The sequence below is a fragment of the Bos mutus genome, chromosome 2, assembly GCF_027580195.1.
Source record: "Bos mutus isolate GX-2022 chromosome 2, NWIPB_WYAK_1.1, whole genome shotgun sequence".
NCBI classification, from domain to species: Eukaryota; Metazoa; Chordata; class Mammalia; order Artiodactyla; family Bovidae; genus Bos; species Bos mutus.
In genome coordinates this window covers 130,149,856-130,175,633 of record NC_091618.1, presented here as the reverse complement: position 1 = coordinate 130,175,633, position 25,778 = coordinate 130,149,856, and the positions used below count along the sequence as shown (strand labels likewise).

Sequence of the window (25,778 nt, the reverse complement as noted above, 5' to 3'; positions counted from 1 at the left end):
TAAATCCAAAAGGCTGGAATCTACTTGAGATTATTCAAATGACCCAGAAAAAAGTTCCTTTATGAAGGCCAGATCTGATTGCTTCGGTTTCTGGGTGTCTGGGTAGAAACTCTGGCTCCTGGATGTTGAAGACTACTCTGGCTTCACGGTAGACTACCTACAGATGGCTCCAGAGGGTCATTATTCTGTCAAGGGGTCATTTTGTCAGGAAATCTATAGAGATTCTAAGGCCAATGGTGTCTGTTCTTGTGGGAGGGGCCTGGTTGTACCGGAAGCTGGCCGTGCCCTTGTGTTGTTTGTGAGGATGGAAGTGGGACAAAACAGACGGGGGCATCAACAAAACAGAAATGCTCGCTAATGAGTAGGCAAGTAGGTCAGAGCATTTCTGGTGACAGTCATTCCTTCCTGCAGATAATCCACTCCTTTTATAGAGCCCACATTCTTGCCATCAGACAATTCCACCCCATTCCCACCATTCATGACTTGAATTCACTCTTTCACTCATCCCTGGAGGACTGGCAATTTGCAATGACTGTGTGGTGGCCGTGACTGACTGCTATTGCTGTTGGGGAAAACAGCTCAACTTCCATGAGATACCTGGGTGTTTCACTAGAAGTGTTTTTGGTGACCTCTCACAGGGCGCAGCTGTCCAGGACTCACCCTGGGCGGGCACATGCTGAGGCTGGCCAAAACCCTCTTTAGCTCACATTGCTCTTGTAGGGGGAACAGAGACCTTGTTCCTCATCCCCTTCCAGTTTAGGGCTGCTTCAGGGAGTAGTTTAGAGAATGGAAGCTGCTCAAGCAGAAAGGATGGTGTACAGAAGTGAGCCCACACAGACGGGCTCAACTGGATCAACCGATGATGGCGAATGTGCAATTTGCTAACAGCAGCCTCCCCTGACATCCCTAGGAGATGCTCATCTGCCCACCCGGTCACATAGGCCAGAAGGAAGACCGTGCCACAAGCACTAATAGGGATTTATAAACTGTACCTTTCAGCTCATTGGAAGTTGAGTTGTCCTTCCAGTGTATAAGCTTTGTTCAGCTTTCAGAGACTTGGTCATTACATGTTTCTCGAAACCCACTGAGTGGGACAGCACGGGACAGCCTGTGCTTCTTTTGTGTAGCTCTACTTTGATCTCTGCGATCCTACTGTCAGCACTTCACAGGCTCTGACTAAGCCCGGCACTTCAGGGGCTGCTCTCCCACTCTCGGTCCGTTCACTCCCACGCTCTGGGCAGATCATTCATTTGCACATGCTGTTCCCTCCTGCCTGTATGCCTGATGTCTATTCGCCTTCTCAGAATCTATTCAAGGACAAGAAACTTGAACAGATGCTTCATCAAAGGGGCTATTCAGCTGGCCAATAAATATATGAAAAGATAATAATTATTAATATAATAAAAGATAATGTTAATAATTATCAGGAAAATGCAACTTAAAAATCACTACAGGGTACCACTGCATGTCTGACCAAATAGCTAAAAGTAAAGATTGAAACTGTCAAGGTTTGCTGAGGATGTGAAGCAATGAGCCTCTTCCACTGTGAATGAAATTGGTACAACCATGTTGGAAAACTAGAATTTGTTGACTATAAGCATAACCTGTGACCCAGCAGTTTCTCTTGTAGTCTTGTCCTCAACAGAAATTCCTGCTCATGTATATTAAAAGACATATACAATATTTATGAGCAGCATAATTTAAAAATCACTGCAGATGGTGACTGCAGCCATGAAATTAAAAGATGCTTGCTCCTTGGAAGAAAAGTTATGACCAACCTAGACAGCATATTAAAAAGCAGAGATATTACTTTGCCAACAAAGGTCCGTCTAGTCAAGTCTATGGTTTTTCCAGTAGTCATGTATGGATGTGACAGTTGGACTATAAAGAAATATGAGTGCTGAAGAATTGATGCTTTTTGTTGGAGGAGACTCTTGAGAGAGTCCCTTGGACTGCAAGGAGATCCAACCAGTCCATCCTAAAGGAAATCAGTCCTGAATATTCATTGGAAGGACTGATGCTGAAGCTGAAACTCCAATAACTTTGGCCACCTGATGCGAAGAACTGACTTGTTAGAAAATACCCTGATGCTGGGAAAGATTGAAGGTGGGAGGAGAAGGGGATGACAGAGGATGAGATGGTTGGATGGCATCACTGACTCAATGGACACAATTTTGAGTAAACCCTGGGAGTTGGTGATGGACTAGGAAGCCTGGCGTGCTGCAATCCATGGGGCTGCAAAGAGTCAGACACAACTGAGCAACTGAACTGAACTGAACAGTAGAAATAACTCAAGTGACTATGAACAATAAAATGAAATAAACTGAGGCAGACTTACAGAAGAAAATACTATACAACAGTGAGAATTACTGAATTACTGCTTTGGGCAATAACATGGATTCATCTCACAAAAGCATACTGCTGAGTGAAAGAAGTCAGACACCAAAAAAATAAATACACTGAGCAATTTAATTTAGTTGATGTTCAAGAGAAGGTAAAACTAACTTATGGTGTTAGAAGTTGCAATGGGGGTTACCCTTGGAAAAGGAGGAGGAATTACTTACTGATGGGGGTAAATGACGGGGCCTTTAGGCATTCGGAATGTTCTGGATTTGAGTGATGGTTATGTGGGCGGATTGGCTTTGTGTAAGTGCATCAAGCTACACACTCGGGCCTTGCATACTTTTCTAATTGAATAAAAGTTTTTAAAAGGGTGTGTGTGTAGCGAGGAGAGTCCGTGTGACAGTTGGCTCCTCCAGGAGCAACACCTGACCCTCCATCTTTTGTACCAGGGCCATGGGAGAATGCAGGTATGCCAAATTTCTTTCCCAGCCCTCCAACACACTGTACACTGGTTTGCTTCTCTGTGCTCTGTCTGGCAGGAGATTTAAATGTGTGTGGTTTCTTATGACTCTGAGCACATACCTCAGAGGTGTTCAATAAGTGTTGGCTGAAGAATTTCCTCTTAGCTTTGTAAACACAAAATTCACCTTTGTCATATTGTTTATTACACCTGGTTTTATACCCAAGTGCCATTTCACAGGTGCCATTAGGCACATGGGCCCATATTTATTTATATCAAAGCCTATGTATAATCAGGGCTTCCTTGGTAGCTTAGTCAGTAAAGAATCCCCCCGCAACACAGGAGACCAGGGTTTGATCCCTGGGTCAGGAAGATCCACTGGAGAAGGAAATGGCAACCCACTCCAGTATTCTTACCTGGAGAATTCCACAGACAGAGAAGGTCCATGGGGTTGCAAGAGTCTGACACAACTTAGGGACTAAACCACCACCACCACTACATACATCCTACATTCATTTACAAAAACAAAGCAAAGCTGTATCTGGATGATTAGCAACTGAACTACATTTCTGAGCACCAAAGAAGATTCTGATATCATGCTCTGTCATCTGGCAGTGACCTATCTTGATTAATTTCATTGATTAAATGGCCCAAAATGGTAAGTTTAATTTGGCTTCGTTAGAGAAGACATTAACTAGGGGATATGTAAATTCATCTATTTAACCTTCACATTTCTCTCTCCCTTCTTCCCATCCTTCAGACAATGTTGACATACAAGCCTGTCTCTAGGCTGATCAGTCTACCTCACCCTAGCCCTACTGAGGCTGCTCTTGGACCACATTAGCCCACATTTTTGCTCACTGATGGGGCTCAAAGCAATAGAGCACAAAGACAGCCTCTATCCTCAAATGTTATTCAGGTAGCTTTTAAGTGAGAGCTTGTGCTAAAGTAGTGTTTTCCAAATGCGTAAGATCAAGAATTAATTGAAACATTCATTAAAAATATAGAGTTTTAGACTTCCCCTGGAGATATTGATCCAGGAGATCTGGGTTGAGGACAGGGAATGTCACTCAGCTATTTTTATTCGACAATTTAAGGAAACACCAGGTTCAACCATCAGCGATGTCTCTCACTGGGTATTCAGGAGCAGAACAGGGAAACGCTATTAGCTACTGCAACTGCCTTGGTTGGCTAAGGGTCAACTATATTGACTTTTTTTGTAACAAAAATTATGTGCTGGAAAAAAAGTTGATCTACATAATAAGTATTTCACATTAGTATAATATTGCCATTGAAATATAGACTTCAATATCTTCTCAGAATGCATTTGAAAAGTATGAAAAAATATTCCATTTAGAAATACTTTTAAATTTGATAGTGACTCCTTTTTATCCTCTCCTCCAGAGTTAGAAACATTTTCACTAACTATAAGCTCTTTTCTATCCGCTGCCTTCCAACTACACACTTAAACTTCTGTATGCTAAAAGATGTTTTTAGCATACCACCGAGGTGTCAGAAATGAAACCTGAAATCATATAGAATATTAAAAAAAAAAAAAAGTAGATTCAGTGTAGCTATCTTAATTGTGGGAAAAAATAAAATATTTTAAAATTTAATGCCTAATTCAAGACAAAAAGAAAAGACACAAGAAGTATGGCTTGTAGAAAGAATCTTTTCCAGCAGAATATCAGTCTGGTAGCTGTTAATCCTATTATTAATCTTGTTTTTCAGTAGCTAAGTCGTGTCTGACTCTTTGCAACCTCATGCACTAGCACACCAGGGTCCTCTGTCCTCAATTATCTCCCAGAGTTTGCTCAAATTCATTTCCATTGAGTTAGTGATGCTATCTAACTGTCTCATCTGCTATCAATCCCTTCTCCTTTTGCTTTCAATCATTGCCAGTATCAGGGTCTTCTCCAGTGAGTTGGCTCTTCGCATCAGGTGGCCAAAGTATTGGAACTTCAGCTTCAGCATCAGTCCTTCTAATGAATATTCAGAATACTCTCGAGATTCTTCTCTAGCACCACAGTTCGAAAGCATCAACTCTTTGGCACCCAGCCTTGTTTATGGTACAACTCTCACATCCAAAGACCATAGCTTTGACTGTATGGACCTTTGTCGGCAAAGTGATGTCTTTGCTCTCTAGGTTTGTCATAGCTTTCCTTTCAGGGAATAAGGTCTTTTAATTTCATAGCTGTAGTCAACATCCACAGTGATTTAGGAGCACAGGAAAATAAAATCTGTCACTATTCCCACTTTTCCCCCTTTTACTTGCCATGAAGTGATGGGACTATATGCCATGATCTTAGTTTTTTGAATGTTGAGCTTTAAAGTCAGCTTTTTCACTCTGCTCTTTCACCTTCATCAAGAGGCTCTTTAGTTCTCCACTTTCTGCCATTAGAGTGGTATCATCTGCATATCTAAGGTTGCTTTCTCCATGAGTATCATTAATCTTATTAATCCTCAAATCCATTTTTAATGTTTCCTTTTGAATGTAACATTTTTAGTCATTTTATCTTTTCTTCTGAACTTTGAAACACTTACTTCTGGCACCAACTCACTTAACACTTGCTTTTTATGGTCTATAGGAGCCATGTTTAGGCCACAGGAGAGCTGGTTCTTAGGCTCTGCCTGGACTTTAACCAACCAGGTGTAAAACCTTAGCCACATGGGTAAGCTCTCAGGGACTTGTTTTCCTCATTTTTGCAAACATAAAAAAGGAAAAGAAAGAAAGGACAGGGAGATTGGAGGAGATGATTTCTATGGTCTGTTCCAGTTCCAAATTTTCTGACTTTTTAATTATCCATTTTCCAGATAAAAGAGGTTGGGGAATATTATTCAGCCTTAAAAAGGAATGACATTTTCTGGCATATGCCTCAATATGCATGAACCTTGGAAACATTATCCTAATTATAAGAAGCCAGGCTTAAAAAAACAAGTATTGTATGATTCCACTTATATGAGGAACCCAGAATAGTTAAATTCATAGAGACAGAAAGTAGAATGGTGATTACCAGGGCTGGGAGAAGCTGGCAATGGGGAGTTATTGTTTAAGGGATCCAGAGTTTCAATTTGGGATGATAGGAAAGTTCTGGAGATGGATAGTGATGATGGTTGTATAACAGTGGAAATGTACTTAATGCAAGAGCAATGCATACTTGAAATTGGTTAAAATGGTAATTTTATGTTATATGTATTTAACTATGATTTTTAAAGAGTAAAACACAAAATTACAAGTTCAAAAAAACGTACATTTCAAAAGCTTTTGATGTTTATCATCAACCTAATAAGGAATGGCATAATAAATATTGTTGGTTGAATGAAAAAAAAAAACAAGGTTGGGAAGAAGTCATGAAAATTAAGTTGAAAAAGAGCACTAGGCTCTTTACCTTGTATTTGATTTTACACTGCAATCACACTGGTTTTATTGTTTTGGCCGTGTTGTGTGGCATACAGAACCTTAATTCCCCAACCAGAGATTGAACTCATACCCCCTGCATTGGGAGCAAGGAGTCTTAACCACTGGACTGCCAGGAAAGTACCCACACTGGTTTTTATACTTAAATTGTGTTTCCGGGTTACAGTGGTTTGGGTTAGTGAACCTTGTGAAGAAGGCCTAAGCCCCTGACCCCAATTCTAATTGTTCTCTCTCTAAGAGGTTTTAAGTTCCTTGAGAACAGGACACACAATTTTTTATCCCCTCATGATACACAGTGGGAATTCTGTAATTTAACTGACTGATATCATTCCATTTGAGATAAATATGTTTAAAAGGATTTTACTGCACTAAGATTAATCTGTAAGGGTTTATTCATTATGTAAATTTTAGGATTATAATTGTGAGGAAACATGATTCAAAGGAGTTCTTAACACAACATTTTAGAAGATGGTTATTATTATTTATTTCTGCAGTGATAAATTACATGACCTAAAATATATTCTCTGAATATTATAGCAAGAAAGCAAAGATCACAGATCACATTATATGTCATTTTGGCAGACTGGATTTCTGGCAGCCTATATCTTATCATTCTACTTCCATTTTGTAGAGGTGAATGTTTACTTTTAACAGATATTTAAGGAACACAAAGAAATAGTACCTTTTACTTGAAAAGGTCAAAATACTAAAAAGATATAAAAGGTTCATTAAAGCCATTCCAATACATTAATATACTAAATGCGCTTGCATTCTTGTTAATCCTGAAACCACAGGTAATTGTCTAAGCTGGTTAATATTTATCTTCTTGATCTCATTTTTCCATTTTTATTTCCCTCATTTTTTGCTATTCATGGAAGCTTACAGTCAGCCATATTTTAAAAACAGATCTTTCATGATTCCCAAATCAAACTGAGATTATATGGGGTTATATGTCATTGTGGCAAACTCCAAGGAGTTAGCTAGAGGGGTTTTCTAGAACTTGGGAGATGAGATCCTATTTTTCAAACTGCTGCTAAGTCACTTCAGTCGTGTCCGACTCTATGTGACCCCATGGACTGCAGCCTTCCAGGCTCCTCCATCCATGGGATTTTCCAGGCAAGAGTACTGGAGTGGGGTGCCATCGCCTTCTCTGATTTTTTTTTTTAAGTTTAAGTACATTAGGATTACCTTAGCCATTTTCCTTTAGTCATTTGAATTTAATCCTTTTCTATTTATTACAGCTCTCATTAGTATCAAGGGAAACCTACCATCATCACTCTGTAAAGAAAAGGACAAATGTAAGTATCTATTGATAAAGTTAGCAAATACTTACATTAATTTAAACTTGGATAATTAAGTTAAAAGATGTTAAATACTGAGTTGATTAAAATGAAAACAAGAAAGCAAGGAACTCTTTTCCACCTTTCAAAAAAAAAAAAAAAAAAAAAAGACAGAGTGCCAAAGGAATAGAGACAGAAAGAAAAAAATACTTCCCATGTGGTAATTCATCTGAATGAATTCTTTTATAGATAATTAATATTTTACTTTGTCAATTCGTTTTCATATATAATTAACCAATTTTATGCCCAGGTTTTGTTTTGTTTTTTTCTTTTTTTAGATGGTGTTGGGTCATTTTAATAAAAGTTATAAATAAGATACTAAAATTTGCATGCTGGTCCTCCCTGAAGTAACAAATAAGGCTGTTATATGAAAGAAAAATGATCAGGTACAATGTTTTGCTGTAGATTACTTTCACAGTTAGTTAGTTCACTCGCTCAGTCGTGTCCGACTCTTTGTGACCCCATGAATCGCAGCACACCAGGCCTCCCTGTCCATCACCAACTCCCAGAGTTCACTCAAACCCATGTCCATCGAGGCGGTGATGCCATCCAGCCATCTCATCCTCTGTCGTCCCTTTCTCCTCCTGCCCCCAATCCCTCCCAGCATTAGGGTCTTTTCCAGTGAGTCAACTCTTCACATGAGGTGGCCAAAGTACTGGAGTTTCAGCTTCAGCATAAGTCCTTCCAATGAACACCCAGAACTGATCTCCTTTAGGATGGACTGGTTGGATCTTCTTGCTGTCCAAGGGACTCTCAAGAGTCTTCTCCAACACCACAGTTCAAAAGCATCAATCGGCGCTCAGCCTTCTTCACAGTCCAACTCTCACATCCATACATGACCACTGGAAAAACCATAGCCTTGACTAGACAGACCTTTGTTGGCAAAGTAATGTCTCTGCTTTTCAATATGCTGTCTAGGTTGGTCATAACTTTCCTTCCAAGGAGTAAGCGTCTTTTAATTTCATGGCTGCAGTCACCATCTGTAGTGATTTTGGAGCCCAGAAAAATAAAGTCTGACACTGTTTCCACTGTTTCCCCATCTATTTCCCATGAAGTGGTGGGACCGGATGCCATGATCTTACTTTTCTGAATGTTGAGCTTTAAGCCAACTTTCTCACTCTCCACTTTCACTTTCATCAAGAGGCTTTTTAGTTCCTCTTCACTTTCTGCCATAAGGGTGGTGTCATCTGCATATCTGAGGTTATTGATATTTCTCCTGGCAATCTTGATTCCAGCTTGTGCTTCTTCCAGCCCAGTGTTTCTCATGACTGACTCTGCATAGAAGTTAAATAAGCAGGGTGACAATGTACAGCCTTGACGTACTCCTTTTCCTATTAGGAACCAGTCTGTTGTTCCATGTCCAGTTCTAACTGTTGCTTCCTGACCTGCATACAAATTTCTCAAGAGGTAGATCAGGTGGTCTGATATTCCCATCTCTTTCAGAATTTTCCACAGTTTATTGTGGTCCACACAGTCAAAGGCTTTGGCATAGTCAACAAAGCAGAACCTGCACTAAATATCCATTAATAAAATGCTCTTATAACATTAAAGAACTTAAATTAAGATTGCCTACCACAAAAAAGAGACTGAATATGTAAAAATCTTTGCTAAATTCAATCACCCTGGAAGGCTTGACTAAGAATGATATAAAAGTTTCAGATTTCCTCAATGTGTGACATTATCACATTAGCAAAACCACAGTTTCCATTTATGAACATGTTATCTTCAGGAATGGGAAAAGATTATATCAGCAACAGTTATTGCCTATCTGTGATTTCCAATCTTGCCTTTTGTGTTTGTTCTGGTTTGCCCTTTGAAATTTTTATCATTTTGACCTATTTTAAGTATCTTCTTTCCCTTAGAAATTCTGATTCAGAAAATCCCAGGTAGCAAACTGGAAGTCTTTTAGAACCAATGCTGTCCTCCCCTCCTCTCATGTGCTCTTTAGTCCCTGGGTAATTTTAAAAATTAGACAAGTTTGGGGACTGCTACTCACCAATCATGAGAGATGAGAAACAAAGTACCCTCAGCTCTTCCTTCATCTCTAAACTCCAAATCAAACAAAAACATCAATCTAGAGAGTTGTATTTGCTTCATTAATTTAAGCAATTAATGCTTAAGATTCAAAATGTTTTAACAAGGACATTTATTGAGGACACATATCTAGAAAAATTTCATAAATATAGCATCCTCACTCTTAATAAATGAAGACACATGGTTTTATTATCACCATTATCTCAGGCAATTTGTCTACAAAATGAAATGGATTAAGACATATTCTAATTGGTATCAGAGACAGAAATAAAAGCAGAAATAAATGTATAATGAATACTGTAAAGCTTTTGTTTGCCTCTGCTGCTGCTGCTAAGTCGCTTCAGTCGTGTCCGACGCTGTGCGACCCCACAGACGCCCTAACAGGCCTTATATTTCAAATTAGACATTTTTTTTTCAGAACTACCACTAGTATAGCTGTAATTTAAATCTATAATAAGACATTTCACATTAAGTAGTATGAGTCCAAGCTGCAATTTCCAACCAAGTGGTAATTTAGTCCAAAAGCTTGAAAAGAAATGGTAGCTTATTCTATGAAAAAATAAATTGTAACTTTATGCATTTTACGTAATCTTCTTCATGACTATGAGTAAGAACTAACTTCAAGAGTAGTTTAAAAATCCACAAGAGCTTAAAAGTAGATTCTAAGAATACAAATATCTGCCTAGAAAAAACGAACTATTCTATTACCTTTCTCCCCTTAATATTCCCTATTTTAAAAAGTAAAAAATTAGGTCACTTAGCTAAGTCATCAGTCAATAGTGGTTCGGTAGATTATTTTCATTATTAGACTATTATCAGGCTGAGTACGGCTGATCCTTATCAATTTCTTTGATTTTTAAAGCTAGGAGTCACAGGAAAAAAGTAACAAAAAAGGTTTTATTCAACATGTGGGATGCACTCAAGAGGTCTATCCACACAGCCTTAACCCACTGTTCTGTGAAAGTGAACGCATTCACACAGCGGGCAAACTTCTGCTTATTCAACACTTTAAAAGTAGCTTTAAAACGGAAAAATCCCCCAAATACTCTAATCGTTTCTATGTATTCTTCATGAATGTAATAAATAATCTAGGGAATTTTTTTTCACGCTCTTTGTATCTTAACAATATACTTAATTCGGCCAAACCCATGTGAACTATTTTCCCCTCTACTCTGGTCACACCAAATAACTATGCACATCTCACAAAACAGCCTTTCAAAATGCAGGGGATTAAAAGCAAGAAGGCAAAGGCTTCTAAATATAGTCCCTTCATGTTTATTTTACATTCATCTTAGGTCACTAGCGTCAGCCAACAGCGGTGGACACTTGGAAGCATCTCTCAAAGCAAAACGAGGGGGCGCTTGACAGCTACGCCATCTACCTGTTGAACCTGGACCACGGCGCTCGGCTACAGTCAGATGAGCTTCTACGACTTAAAAATGCTAATGATCGAGTTAAAAAAAAAAAAAAGTTGTTTGCCAGTCTTTCTTCCTTCCGTCTATTTCTTTCGGGCAGTTTCTGCGTAGCTGAGGGAGCCAGAGGACTCGAGAGCTCCTCCGCCCGGCTGGTAGCAGCAGCGAGGGGGCCGGGCTGGGTGGCGGGCTCGCTGCAGTGGACAGAGGTCATCACAGGCCGGGCGGAGAGGCAAGGCGCCCTCCCGACCCAGGTTTACTCACCTACTGTGCGGAGAGGCGATGAGTGCGTGCTGTTCGCCCAGCGGGGAGACCCAGATCCGAGCAGGAAGGGAGGTTGTGGCGCCGGGGCGAGGGGCGCGTAAAGAGGAAAACGTATTACCTAAGCCGGGATGCGGAGCCCAGAAGGAGGCTGCAGCCTTTCCCTCCAGAAACGGAAGAGGCGGGGGAGGAGGAGGCGGAAAATGCGGAGGAGGAGGTGGCCCGGAGTGCGAGGCTAGCGAGGGGCGCCGGGCGTACGGCCGCCGGCGCAGCTCCAGGGCGAGGGGCGGGGAGCGCGGCGGTGGTCGTCCGAAAGCGAGGCGCAGCCGGGCAGCTCGCGGCCTCGCTCGGCCGGGGATCGCAGACCGCAGCATCCGCCAAGCCGCCGCCCCCTCGCGTCCCCCGGGACCGCGGCGTGGAAAGCCGCGGTGACGCCTCGAGGCTCCCGGGACGAAGCGGGCATCCCACGCCTGTCTGCCCGAGTCTGCAACGTCACAAGTGGAGCGTGATGATTCAGAGCGAAGTGCCAGGAAGAGAAGGGCTCCAGGGTCACCTAATCCACTGTTGTTTTGTTCTTGCAATCGCCCACAAATTCGGTTTTAGTATCTTCCTCTTCCATCCTTCCGCCCCCCCCCCCACCTTTTTTTTTGAGGATTATGGGTTTGACGAACGGGTTGGCAGCTGTGAAGATGGACTTCCTGAGGGTGACAATGGGGTCCCATTGTTCTACTAGAAATGTCAAGCGTGCGGGTTGTTCGGCAAACCCGCGCAGCCTCTCCTGGGCGCTTGACTTACACGGTGTGGGCTTAAGGCCACCTTGACCGGAAGCACACCTTGGGTAGGAAACTCTTCTCTCTTAAACGCTTTAAACTGTGGGATTCAGCATACCTTAAGGATGGTTTTGAATGCTGGGTGGAGATAGGAATGAGTGGTGACAGGGAGAAGGGTAGACATTTTTAAAGGGCTACAGAGTTTTGAATAGAAGGGGGCTGGCCGGCGGCCCAGCAGGCTGGATGTGGTTAGTGAGCACCCTGGGCCTTCTAAAGCCCTTCACGCATCCTATCACTTCATGGCACACCTAAGAAATGATCACGTCTGCAGGACCCCAAATGGCAAACAGGCTCATGTAGGAGGAACTGGGCCCTTCCACCTTGGAGGGCAGAGGAGACCACTGTCTATATACTCATTCCCTGGCATGAAATTACAGTGCTCTGTTTTAGTGTTCTAGCTACCAGATTTTCTGATCCCCATTTCCCCAAACCTCCTGAGTTATCAAGACCTGGTCCTCACAGCAGTGGGAAACCACCAAGATGGGTCTGGTGTAATGCTCAACTTGTCATAGTCCAGGAAATGATGCTTGAAAGGTTAGTCTCCCAGACAGATTTGCTCCCAGCCTGCTTCTGTGATGTCTGACTGAGACAACTTCTCCTCCTTCCCACCCCAACTCCATTACCCGGCTTTCACTCACTAGCAAGTCCAGCTGATTCATTCTTTCTTGTCTCTCCAGATTCATTTTAGATCCATCCCCTTAGGGCTCGTTAGGTCCATTTCCTTTGTTATTGTTTATTTATCATTATCCCATTTCTATCTTTGATGGACAAAGGTCAAGAAATAGTTTGAACATGATCTTTGGAAGTAAAGAAGCAAATACCAGAATAGAGAGAGCAAAGAATTTGCCCCGAGGGAGGAGGAACTGGGGGAGTGAAGGGTGGAGCAGGATGTTTTTGTGACAAAGCTGTGTTCATCTGCAACTGAATCTATTCCACTTTCCACTTTGCTACCACAGAGCTCACCCTACATTGCACGTCTCAGTGGGTTGCTTGCTTAAAAGCCTTTACTGGCTCCCGCTACCCCGGTCGTCCTATGGAGAGCAAGCTTCTAGGCAAAGCTTCTCTCCCCCTCCAATCTGTCAACCCTGCCCCCTCACACTTGACACCCCGTTTTACCACACCACATCTAGTTTCCTAAATGCATAAATTTGTTTCATTCCTTTGTGCCTTTATACATGTTATTTATTTTGCCTGGAGTATTCTCTGCTGCTATGATAATAGCTAATGGCTAAGTGCTTTTGTCTTTTATAGCTATTCATTCCTATATCAATCCTATGGTTAGGATTACTGTTAATCTCAATTTAATAAACAACAAAACTGTGACTTAGAGAGGTTAACCAATTTATTCAACTATGTAGCATGCATGTGTGGTAAGTCGCTTCAGTCGTGTCCAACTCTTTGGGACCCTATGGACTGTCTGTGCATGGGATTCTCCAGGCAAGAATACAGAGTGGATTCCATGCCCTCTTCCGGGGGATCTTCTCAACCCAGGGACTGAACCCAAGTCTCTTATGTCTCCTGCCTTGGCAAGCAGGTTCTTTACCACTAGCCCTACCTGGGAAGCCCAGAGTGGTGAGACCACGTTTGAACTCAGCAGTATGACTCCGGGACTCACATTATTTTACCTGTTCATACTTTTAAAAAATTCTCAGACACTAAATTTGAGCAGGATTTAAAGTTTTTAAAAAATCTTAAAAGTGAAAAAAAAAATCTTAAAAGTGCAAAGAGAAAATATAAGTGAATTGCTTTTCATCTCAAAGTAAGTGTGGAACAAAGGATAAAATTACAAAGGAAAGTGACAGATCTGACTATGGAATTTTTAACTTCTTTCATCAAAGAAACCCATACGGTAAAAGTAAAAATTACTCCAAAATATACAATATAGGGACTTCCCTGGTGGTCCAGTGGTTGAGACTTTCCCTTCCAGTGTAGGGACTGTGGGTTCCATCCCTGGTTGAGGAGCTAAGATTCCACATACCTTGTGGCCAAAAAACCAAACCGTAAAACAGAAGCAGCAAGCAGCACTTCCCGTAGTCCAGTGATTAATACTCCACGCTTCCACTGCAGCAGGCTTAGGTTCAATCCCTGATCAAACACTTCACATGCCATGTGATGTGGCCCCCCAAAAAAACCCAGGAGCAATGTTGCAACAAATTCAATAAAAACTTTAAAAATGGTCTACATTAAAAAAATCTTTTAAAAATGTGCTTTATATATGAAAGATGAACGTAACGTCCTCATTTAATAAGATCTTAAAAATAAAATATCTTGTTTTTAAAAATGGGCAAAATATAAATTAGTTAAATCATGAAAGTCAAATGCAAATGGCCAAAGTATTTTTAAGAGAAGTGAAAATGTAGAAATGAAGAAAATGCACCTTCAAGGGAGTGAGGGAATAGAGCTAACAATTCGGGCCACCGACCCTTGAGACAGGATGTATGGCAAATGAGCAAGCTCATCTGCTGAGAAAAGCATAACTTACCTCAGTGTTTCTGGAGGGCAGTTTGGCAGAATGCAATCAAAGCCTCAAAAATGTTCACACCCTTGGACTCAAAAATTACATTTCTGGGAATTCATAATGCAGGGATTGACAAATATTTTCTATAAAAATCCAGACAGTAAATACTTTAGGCTTTGCTGGCCACATACGTCTCTCCTGCTTTTCTTCTTTGTCTGTGTGTTTTTTTTTTTTTTAACTCTGCAAAAATATGAGCGCCATTAGCTTGAATGTTGTAGAAAAACTGGTTGTGGCCTGAAATTGGCCTGAGATCAGTAATGCGTGCAAAGAGTTGACTGCAAGAAAGTTGATCATGGTGAATTTGGTAATAGTCAAAAAGAAAGCAACTAAATGTCTGAGGATAGAAATTCATTCCAACCAAGTGTGAAACAAGTTTTTTTTAAAGTTTTTAAATGTTTAAAAAATTTTCAGAATGATATTTGTTGCATGATATAGTATTCATGGTTTGTTAAATGGAAAAATACAATTTACCAAAGAATATCTGCTGCTGCTGCTGCTGCTAAGTAGCTTCAGTCGTGTCCGACTCTGTGCGACCCCATAGATGGCAGCCCACCAGGCTCCCCCGTCCCTGGGCTTCTCCAGGCAAGAACACTATGTTATCCCAAATTCAACATAATTATGTGTATGGTGGTGGTGGTGTAGTTGATAAATCGTGTCCAACTCTTGCAACCCCATAGACTGTAGCCCACTAGGTTCCTCTGTCCATGGGATTTTCCAGGCAAGAATACGGGAGTGGGTTGTCATTTCCTTCTCCAGAGGATCTTCCTGACCCGCAGATGGAACCTGGGTCTCCTGCACTGCAGGCAGATTCTTTTCTGACTGAGCTACCAGGGAAGCCCAATTATGTGTATATATGCATAGAAAAAGAACTGGAAAAATACAAGCTATTGATATTATAAGATGTTGATAGTGACCTTGGGATAGGGGTGAGATTGTAGCTATCTGGGGCTTTTTGTTGTATGTATATGCTTCCAATAGTGAATATGTAATTGTTTTTGAAATAAGTAAAAATAGAAACTTTGCTTGAGCAACAACAAGGCCTTTAGTTGACGGTTTGAGAAAAGTTCCCCCAAATTCACTTTCCCTCTCTCTGTGTACTCCCTGAATACACAATGATCTTTTGAGTACCATTATTTATTTCACTGGAGAATGGTCAGTACCTTTATTTAGCTATGCATTCCGCTGTTATTGGACATCTGGGTTCCCAGTATGCCCTGTTGTAAGTATGCTGGTTATTTCCTACTTGCTGCTTGCCAGATCCTGTTTCCTTCCTTCTTTGCCGTACTCTGTCCTCAAAAGGCAGAACTTTCAGAGACTATTTTCTTTGGGCTCTGTTGCCAGCTGGCTTCCTCTGAGGATTGGGCAGTGGGTGAACCAACAGTAGATTGAAAGTGAAAGTTGCTCAGTCGTGTCCAACTCTTTGAGACCCCATGGACTATACAGTCCATGGAATTCTCCAGGCCAGAATACTGGAGTGGGTATCCTTTCCCTTCTCCAGGGGATCTTCCCAACCCAGGGATCGAACCCAGGCCTCCCGCATTGTAGGCGGATTCTTTACCAGCTGAGTCACAAGGGAAGCCCAGGAAAACTGGAATGGGTAGCCTATCCCTTCTCCTGGGGATTTTCCCAACCCATGAATCAAACTGGGGTCTCCTGCATTGCAGGCGGATTCTTTACTAAGCTCTCAGGGAGCCCAACAGTAGATTGGAGAGTAGCAAAAGGAAAAAGGAGGAAGGTTGGGGGATTTTTTCCCCCCACCTCTTTTTTTTTTTGATGTTTTGGGCCTCTAGGGTTCCTGCAAGGCAGCCCCTGCTGCTGCTGCAGCTAAATCGCTTCAGTCATGTCCAGCTCTGTGCGACCCCACAGACGGCAGCCCACTAGGCTCCCCCATCCCTGGGATTCTCCAGGCAAGAATACTGGAGTGGGTTGCCATTTCCTTCTCCAATGCATAAAAGTGAAAAGTGAAAGTGAAGTCATTCAGTCGTGTCCAACTCCTAGCGACCCCATGGACTGCAGCCTACCAGGCTCCTCTGTCCATGGGATTTTCCAGGCAAGAGTACTGGAGTGGGGTGCCATTGCCTTCTCCAAACCTAAACCTAAGTTTCTGTAAATAGTCAGCTCAATAAAATCTCTTCTGTTGCAGCATCTAAGTGGAAGTTGGTTCCCATTAAGACAGAATGATGGATTAAAGAACACTGAAAGTGAAAATGAAAGAAAATCGCTCAGTTGTGTCCGACTCTTTGCGATCCCATGGACTGTAGCCTACCAGGCTCTTCCATCCATGGGATTTTCCAGGCAAGAATACTGGAGTGGGTTGCCATTTCCTTCTCCAGGAGATCTTCCCGACCCAGGGATTGAAACCGGGTATCCCTCATTGTAGGCAGACGCTTTACCATCTGAGCCACCAGGGAAGGCACGTTGGTGAACACCGTAAAACACAAATCTTCTATTTTGTATGCATCATATTTTACATCTGAGCTTTCAGGTATTGGCAAGGTAATTGTAGAATGATTTACAAGTTTCCTGAAACAGGAATTTGAATTACTCTGAGGCCAGTGCTTGGGAATGTAACGCTCTGACTATTGTTCTCCACTTCTCCATACGTTTTTTGACAAGAAACACTCAGTTGCATTTTATTGAAGACATCATCCACTACAGTATGGTGGTGTTAAAATTTGATGTTTTCCATGGAATCTTTAAGGAAATATTCTTAAATATCAGGTATACCATATAAATGAGACAAAAGTCATATATAGATTTGGGAGAAGCTTCTTTCTCATCTTTGAACCAGACCTTAGGACATGCCTGCAGAATCCCAGGGCTCCTTGGAACACAGTTTAAAAATACAGATTTGGAGAGTACAAGAGTCTGGAAGATATACCCTTCATAAATATCAAGTGTCTAGTATATGTCTCTAGGTTAGATTCCTAGAATCACACGGTCAACCATATGATTTTGCCCATTGCCCTTCAAAACCCTCCTCACTGTGAATGATCTTGCTTTTCTCGTTACTGCATCTATTATGAAATACAAACCACCCCCCCCAACATTTCCTAGTTTCTCATCACAATTTTAATCACATTTTTATTATTAGTGAATTTATTTCCCTTGTCTATTTGCCATTTATATTTCCTTTTATCCTCTTCCTTCCCACCTGTTTTTAGCTGCATTTTCATGTTTGACCATTTTTTATCTATTCAATACATATTTTTTTTTAGTTATTGTATATAAGGAGGATAATTGTTTTGCAATGTGCTGGTTTCTGTTGTACAACAAAGTGAATGAGTCATAAGTGAAAGTGTTAGTTGCTCTTTTGTGACCCCATAGACTCTAGCTTACCAGGCATCTACGTCCATGGGTTTCTCCAGGCAAGAATACTGGAGTGGGTTGCCATTCCCTTCTCCAGGGGATCTTCCCGACCCAGGGATCAAACCTGGGTCTCCTGCATTGCAGGCAGATTCTTTACTGTCTGAGCCAGCAGGGAAGCCCATATATATGTATATCCCCTCGTTTTTGAGACACCCCTCTCGTCTTCCATCCACTCCAACACAAGACGACCCTGTGTTATACAGCAGCTTCCACATATAATTCCTTGTATGTAGGTATTCTGCTAATGGATATAAATGATAAACAATACAATTATGCCTCTGCCCTAATGGAGCTCACAAACTAGTAATATTGTAGTCTTACTATTTACCCTGTTTAATTCAATTAATAATATAGTGCATATGGCAACTCTTTGTCACATTTGTTGTGAGTAATTTGTTATGATGAATTTTTATTATTACAAATTAAAATTTTTTTTTGTGTAGTCAAATCTATGAGTCTTTGTGTTTATGCCTAGAAAATCCTTTTACAACCAAAGATCAGATCAATATTCACTTTTATTTCTCCTGCTATTTTTCACTATTTGATATTTTAGATTTAAGTCTTTAATAATCTGTAAGTTTTTTAAGTCTTTATTGAATTTGTTTCAATATTGCTCCTGTTTTGTCTTTTTTTTTTTGGCCGGGAGGCATGTGGCTCTTAGCTCCCTGACCAGGGATCCAACCTGCATTGGAAGGCAAAGTCTTAACCACTGGACTGCCAGGGAAGTCCCTAGAGGTTATTTTGGGATGCTCTAAATTGATTTCCCCGGCTCAAAAATCTAGCCAGTTTTCCTGACATCATTATTGAACAGACATCCTTTTCCTACTAATCTCTGATGACAAATAGATCATGTATTAAATTCTTTTATGCTCTAGGCTATATTTCTGGATCCTCTATTTGTTTTTGTTCATCTTCATCCACCTCTGAATTGCTGTGCCAAAGTCATAGCTTTTTATTTATTGTATTTATTTATTTGGCTGCATCACGTCTTAGTTGCAGCACTCAGACTAAGTAATTGCAGTATGTGGGTTTAGTTGTTTCTCGTCTTGTGGGATCTTAGTTCCCAGACCAGAAATTGAACCCGTGACCCTTGCATTGCAAGGCAGATTCTTAACCATTGCACCACCAGGGAAGTTCCTGGCATAGCTTTTTAATAGCAAACTGGGTAACTCTTCATCAAAATTCCTTCCAAATATTCAAAATATTTGTTTTTAGATGAAATTTATTAACCACTTTTCTGGTTATAAAAACAATGCATTATGAAGACAAGTTGTAGAAACTTTGAGAAAATATGGAAAATGTAAAGAATGAAACAAAACGCATCCCAAATTCTGTGACTGTTAACATTTTGGAGTATAACTTTCCATCTTTTCTGTGTGTGTGTGTATATATATATATATATATATATTATTTCCACAAATATTACCAAACATACTGTTTTGTAAACTGCCCTTTAATAATCATTTATGAGCATTTCACCATATCATTAAATATTCCTTTGAAATATGATTTTTAATGACATATTAGCCAAGACCTCTAGCATAAGGGTCAATATAGTAGTGTCAGCAGGGAGTGCTCACAGCCTCCTAGACTCAGTCATATCCTTCACTCAGTCATATCAAGCTAGCACTGAGGTCACCAGTTGTTGTAACATGGATCAGTGTTACATGCCTGTCACTGTCACACTTCAGAGCTTGAAATCAGCTGTTGCAAACTTGAAATCGGTGTTGACTGTAATCTGCTGGATTGTAATGGGTTTTGGAGCATTTGCACCTATATCTTATCTGTTAGGCATCTGTAAAAATGACTCAACCATAGGATGTTAGGTAGCTAACAAATAGGCAGAAATGTAGGTTATTCAAACAAGAACTAAACTTGAATTGATTTAGTTATGAGATTTCTAGCACCGTATTGCACAATCTTATTTTTGTTTTCCTTTAAAAATCATTAACTGATAGGACTTCCCTGGTGGTGGAGTGGATAAGAATCCACTTGCCAGTGCAGAGGACAGGAGGTCAACCCCAGCTCTGTGAAGACTCCACTTGTGGTGGAGCAATGAAGTGGGTGTGCCACACCTCCTGAGCCTGTACTCTGGAGCCCTCGAGCCACAACTCAGTAGCCAGTGTGCTGTAACGAAGACTCAGCGAAAAAAGAAATTCATTAATTAATACAAATCGTTTATACTCGCCTTAGAAAAGATGGAACAACTCATGAAAATAAAGCATATCCATGGTTTATGGAAGAATTTAGGGGAAGAAGAATCCTTAATGTTTTTGATAGAATATTTAAAACTCCTTGAATTTTTCTTAAATTACAGTGAAATTAACTAAACTATATAAAGTAGGGAGCTTTGAGTGTGGTATTGAGGGCTACACATAGCTGAAATCCCACAAAAGCAAAGGGTTAATTTCTAGAACAAGTCATGCAGATATATTTATAGGCACTTCCCAGTATATGGGAACATAGGCTTATCTCTATCAGTCTCACCAGGCCTGAGTGTATCTTTACTCTCTCACACTCTATACACACAAACAAAACCCAAACACATACATGCATTAAACTTCATAAAATGGGAATTATCTTTTTTTCACTTACCTTTCCGTAGAAGGGCTGATTACTGAATTCCAAGATGTGAAACAGAATAAACGTCAAAGCCTTGAAGTATTACATATGGATACTTAGGATCTGAGCTCTCCTCTGTCTCAAGGGAATTAAAAGCTGGAAACTGAGAGCAAAATATTCAGGGCAGGGACACTGGATAGCCTTGCTTCATCTGAACACTTTTTAAATTAACTGCCCAGCTCAGTCCCTGCTGATTAGGTGTAGAATTCTCTGTTGTTCAAGTACAAAGGTTAACTTCTGGAGCAAGCATATTATCAATGAGTCATTTCCTCCAATTGTTAAATATTCCTCAATATTTCCTTGTTTACTTTAGCTATCCATGTAAAGTCCTAAAATCAACTTTTGTTGGAGACCCCTTGATACTCTTTAGCTTATATTTCTAATATTTATATCTTCATTGCTTTTTCCTTTTTTGATTTTTGCTTTGAAATACATTTGCCCAGCATTTTTTTTTTAGAACTGTTAATTTTATAATCTACCTTTTGGATATTACATGGCAAACATGAGTATGATACTAATTTCATAGGGAAAGGTGCATTAAAATTCTTTAAACTTCTTAGGCATTCAAAAATAGAACTTTAAGAAGCTTGTTTAAGATGTCTAATATGCAGAATCCAATTCTTTCCCCAAACCACACCCTCCATACCTCATGTTACCTACTTATTCTGGTAAAACCTTAAGCCAAGAGACTGGAAAGGCCAGTGGAAACAAGTAGATCTTTCATATGCAAATTATACTGTGATCTCTTTTGTTTAGTGACTTCCTTCTATGATCCATAAAGTTCATCATTACTTAGGTAATATTAGGAAACAAGTATATAATCCTAACACTTAACAACTTAAAAATAATTTTAGCTTTCAAATGTCTTTACAGTTACTGAACTTTTTATCCGAAGTGCTTTTCATGAAAAGAAAAGTGTTTTTCCCTACAGGATATGCTGACACTGAAATGTTTACTGAAATGTTTGCTTAGTTTGATCAGTCTCAAATTTCTACAAAGGAAGTTTCGAAAGAACACATTGGAAGATTAGAAAGAACATATACTGAACTCCTGTTTTGGCTGTTATTGTTCACACAGCTTTATTTTTTAATATTTGTTTGTTTCTGCCTTAGGCTGCACTTGGTCTTAGTTGAGATACTCTGGATCTTGGGTCTTTGTTGCAACACGCGTGTGGGATCTAGTTCCCTGACCAGGGATCAAACATTTTTCCTCTTTTTTTTTTTTCACAAGTTAAATATATTACCTGAATATACAGTTAAATTTTACCTTGGAAACAGCAACAAATGTGGTTCAGCAGATGCTTCTGTGAGCACCAGTGAGTTAATGAAAGTTGCAGACTATTGCTTGACACCAAGATGAGGAAAAGGACGCTAATTCCCAGTCACCATCTATGTCCCCACTGCCATTTCTGGTCTCTTGCTCATCTTCCCTTTTAAAAAAAAAAAAAATTATTTAATTTTGGCCATGCTGGGTCTTCACTGGTGTGCAGGCTTTTCTTTAGTTGTTGGTGCCGAGGCTACTCTTGAATTGCACTGCACAGGCTTCTCATGGCAGCGGCTTCTCTTGCTGTGGAGCGCAGGCTCTGGGGCACGTGGATTTCAGTAGCTGTGGCTCCTGCGCTCTAGAGCGCAGGTTCAGTAGTTGTTGCACACGAGCTTAGGTGCTCCGGCGCATCTTCCGCCACATCAGGGATTGAACCAGTGGCTCCTGCATTGGCAGGTGAATTCTTTACCACTGAGCGACCAGGGAAGCCCCTGTCTTCGCTTTAGATAGTCTTATCTTCTGGGTGATTATGGAGGTTTTGTCCTCAACATACTCCAGGGTCTAGGAGGAGATGAGAGTAGAGCTGCAGCTATCACTAATTTGTTGTTGTTGAAGTCATAACTTAAAACTTGGGGAAAAGTGTTTTCCCCAAAAAGAAATCTTTGATGTTATGATTTATCACAAGTTTTTCATCAGCTGCATATTATTTCCTACCTTATCCACTCTGTGGCAGAAAGGTTTTTTTTTAAATTTCATTTATTTATTTAGGCTGTGCTGGGTCTTCATTGCAGTTTGAGGAAAAGACGTTGGTTTAATAGTTGTGGCACACAGGTTTTGTTGCCCCGTGGCATGTGGAATCTTCCCAGACAAAGTATCGAACCTGTGTCTCCTACATTGGCAGGCAGATTCTTAACCATTGGATCACCAGTGAAGTCCCCACTCTGAATCTTAAAAACACACACCAAACAAATATTGTGATCTTGCCTTCCACTATCTTTTTAAGTGACAATTTTGCTCCTAAATACAGGCAGAAATTTTACAAATTTTGATTGATCTTACCACTAATAACATGGGATGCATTATCTTGGTTTTTTTAATTTAAGATTTGGAGGCAAGGGTCTCAAAGGAGGGTTTCTGAGCATTGAGGCTGCACAGAATACTGATATTCACGTTTCTCGTTTGTTACCTTTTTATCTTTGGGAAAGTGAATGTAGCATTAATAGTAACAAACCTCACCAACCAAACACCAGAACAATAAAAATATGACTCTGAAAAGGACTCGAAGTCTTCTCATGTAAGTGGAAAAACATATGATTTTGATAGTCATTTGATTTTATTTCTCCTCCTCCAAAGAAATAGCAAATATTAAGAAATCCAAAGTTCATAAGAGCTAAGTATATGCATACTTTAAGATAAATTTTAGTCTTCCTACATATTATTATTGCTATGTATGCATGTGTGTATAGTTGCTTCAATTGTGTCTGACTCTTTGCGACCCTATGGACTGCAGCCCACCAGGCTTCCTGTATGAGGAATTCTCTAAGCAAGAGTACTGGGGTGGGTTGCTATGCCCTCCTGCAGGGGATCTTCCCAACCCAGGGATGGAACTCCCATCTTCTGTGGCTCCTGCATTGCAGGAGGATTCTTTACTGCTGAGCCACCAGGGAAGCCCATTGTACAGATGCATACAATTCTAGGGAAACCTAGAAGAGTTTAAAGGCTATAATTATCCCAAAATGTTTTCCTGATTACATAGTTTCCAGTTGACCTTGCTAACATCACAGTATTTGTAACTCTACTTATCAAACTTGGTAGGACAGGTCAATTTACACATTTATTAATTTGGGGATGTTATAGTGGTAATATAAAATATTTATTGCTAAACTGAAATCCTCAAGACTGTATATAGTATGCATATTTCAAAATAATGATGCTAATTTGACATTACATATTAGAAATATGCCCATTATTAGAAATATGCAAATAGACGTTTGTACTATTATCATGTACCAAGGCTTATGTTTTTTGAAAATACAGTGCTTCATAATGTCAGTGTTATATCTTGGGCTGTATATATGAGTTATGCATGTATTATTATTTTAATTATTAAGGACACAATTGTGCATGCACTATATCAAAATAAGCAATAAATGAAAGCTCTTACATAAGGAATCTGATTTGGAGACACTACCTTAAGAAAAAAACATGTCTTTCCATCTTTGATGTGATGTAATCACCACCTGGTGGCAATTTACTAGAAACCTAGTGCACATCGCAAATTCATCCAAAAAGTATTTGGGGAATCACCTACAAAGAAAACGTGGTAGGTCTTGTGTAATGTTTTTTATGTCCTTAAAAACCACTTTTTGTTGCAAAACAATTATTTACTCTCAAGAGAAACAATAAAAAATATAAATTGTAATAGCGAAGTAGAGAGTCACCCTTGTTTCTACTACCACCCAAGGATGACTGCTGCTAACATTTTGGGTATATATTCTTCTAGTGTTTCTGTGCATATATACACAGATTTTTTTTTCTAACAGAAACCATCTTTGTTTTTGAAATTTCCTATTTTATTCATGCTCCTAACTTTATCAGCTGCTGTTTGAATCAATACACTGAGCATGATACTGGCTGATGATCTGAGAAACAACCCATCATTGCCTACCAAATCCACATAATGCTGGAACTCATGAACATCCCCAGTATCCAAACAGATGGTTAAATCTCATGATCTCTGGATCTAAGGTGACCAATTTATAGCTCAAAACAGTTAAACCAGGGACTTCCCTGGTGGTCCAGTGGTTAAGAATCTGCCTTTCAATGCATGGGAGGTGGGTTTGATCCCTGGTTGGGGAACAAAGATCCCATATGCCACAAAGCAGTTAAGCCCGTGCCACAACTCCTGAGCCTGTGAACCACAATTAGAGAGTCCGTGGGCCGCAATGAAAGACCTCACATGATGTAATGAGTTCTATGTGTTGCAACTGAGATCCAAAGCAGCCAAATGGATAAAAAACAGAACAACCTGAATTCTTCTGAGTAGCCTTTTCTGATTCCTAGACTATGACAAGTGGCCCTACTCTGTGCTCCCATTGCACCATGTAAACTCCAAGGCTGCAGGGCCTAACACCTAACTCAGCATCTGGATCGTTAGAGGCCCTCAGTGACTAGACAAAGCACCAAGAGAGAGGCAGATATACCACAAGTGTGTATGAAATTCCATGTGGCCAGAGAGAGGAAGTTGAAAAGAAAGGGCACTCAGAAATGTGGCTCAAAGGTAAGCAATATTAAAAAATGTTTTAGTCACTGGTTCAATTGTTAAATTTAAATTAAAAATAATTCATTTCCTCAGTTGCACTAGACACCTTTCAAGTGTTCAGTATCATTTGTGTCTGGTGTTGAACAACATGTGTGTATGTTAAGTTGCTTCAGTCATGCCCAACTCTGTGGGACCCCATGGACTGTAGCCTGCTAGGCTCCTCTGTCCATGGAATTCTCTGGGCAAGAATACTGGAGTGGGTTGCCATGCCCTGCTCCAGGGGATCTTCCCAACCCAGGGATCGAACCCTCCTCTCTTACATCAGGAGATGCACTGGCAGGCAGGTTCTTTACCACCAGCACCACCTGGGAAGCTTGAACAGCATAGTAATAGATGACTGGGAGATTTTTTAGCAATTAAATAATAAGTCAAAAGGTATCCTAGGAAGGCTTGTTATCAGTAAAATCAGTAAAGGATGTGATGGTTGAGAGATAAGAGAGAAGTTACATCTGGAATGAACATGAATATGGGTACTAGGACGGTAGCAGTGAGGTGTTAGGAGTGGGCAAATCTGAGATAGGTTGCAAAGAAATCACTGGTATGCCTGGATGACTGATTGGCAACGAGAGAAGAAAAAACTATTCAA

General features: G+C 40.4%; 1 protein-coding gene across 2 annotated transcripts in view; it reads right to left on the bottom strand.

Moving 5' to 3' along the window:
* INPP1 (inositol polyphosphate-1-phosphatase) overlaps nucleotides 1–20,773 on the bottom strand; it is a 35,958-nt gene extending 15,185 nt beyond the window's left edge. Inside the window, exon 1 of one of the 2 annotated variants that reach the window (XM_070359633.1) lies at nucleotides 20,581–20,773. The gene's annotated coding sequence lies outside the window, so the exon portion shown is untranslated. Of the gene's footprint in view, nucleotides 1–11,271; nucleotides 11,730–20,580 lie in introns of those variants that run through there. The other variant, XM_005908572.3, reaches the window with a different exon arrangement.
* Between the last annotated feature and the right edge of the window lie 5,005 nt (nucleotides 20,774–25,778).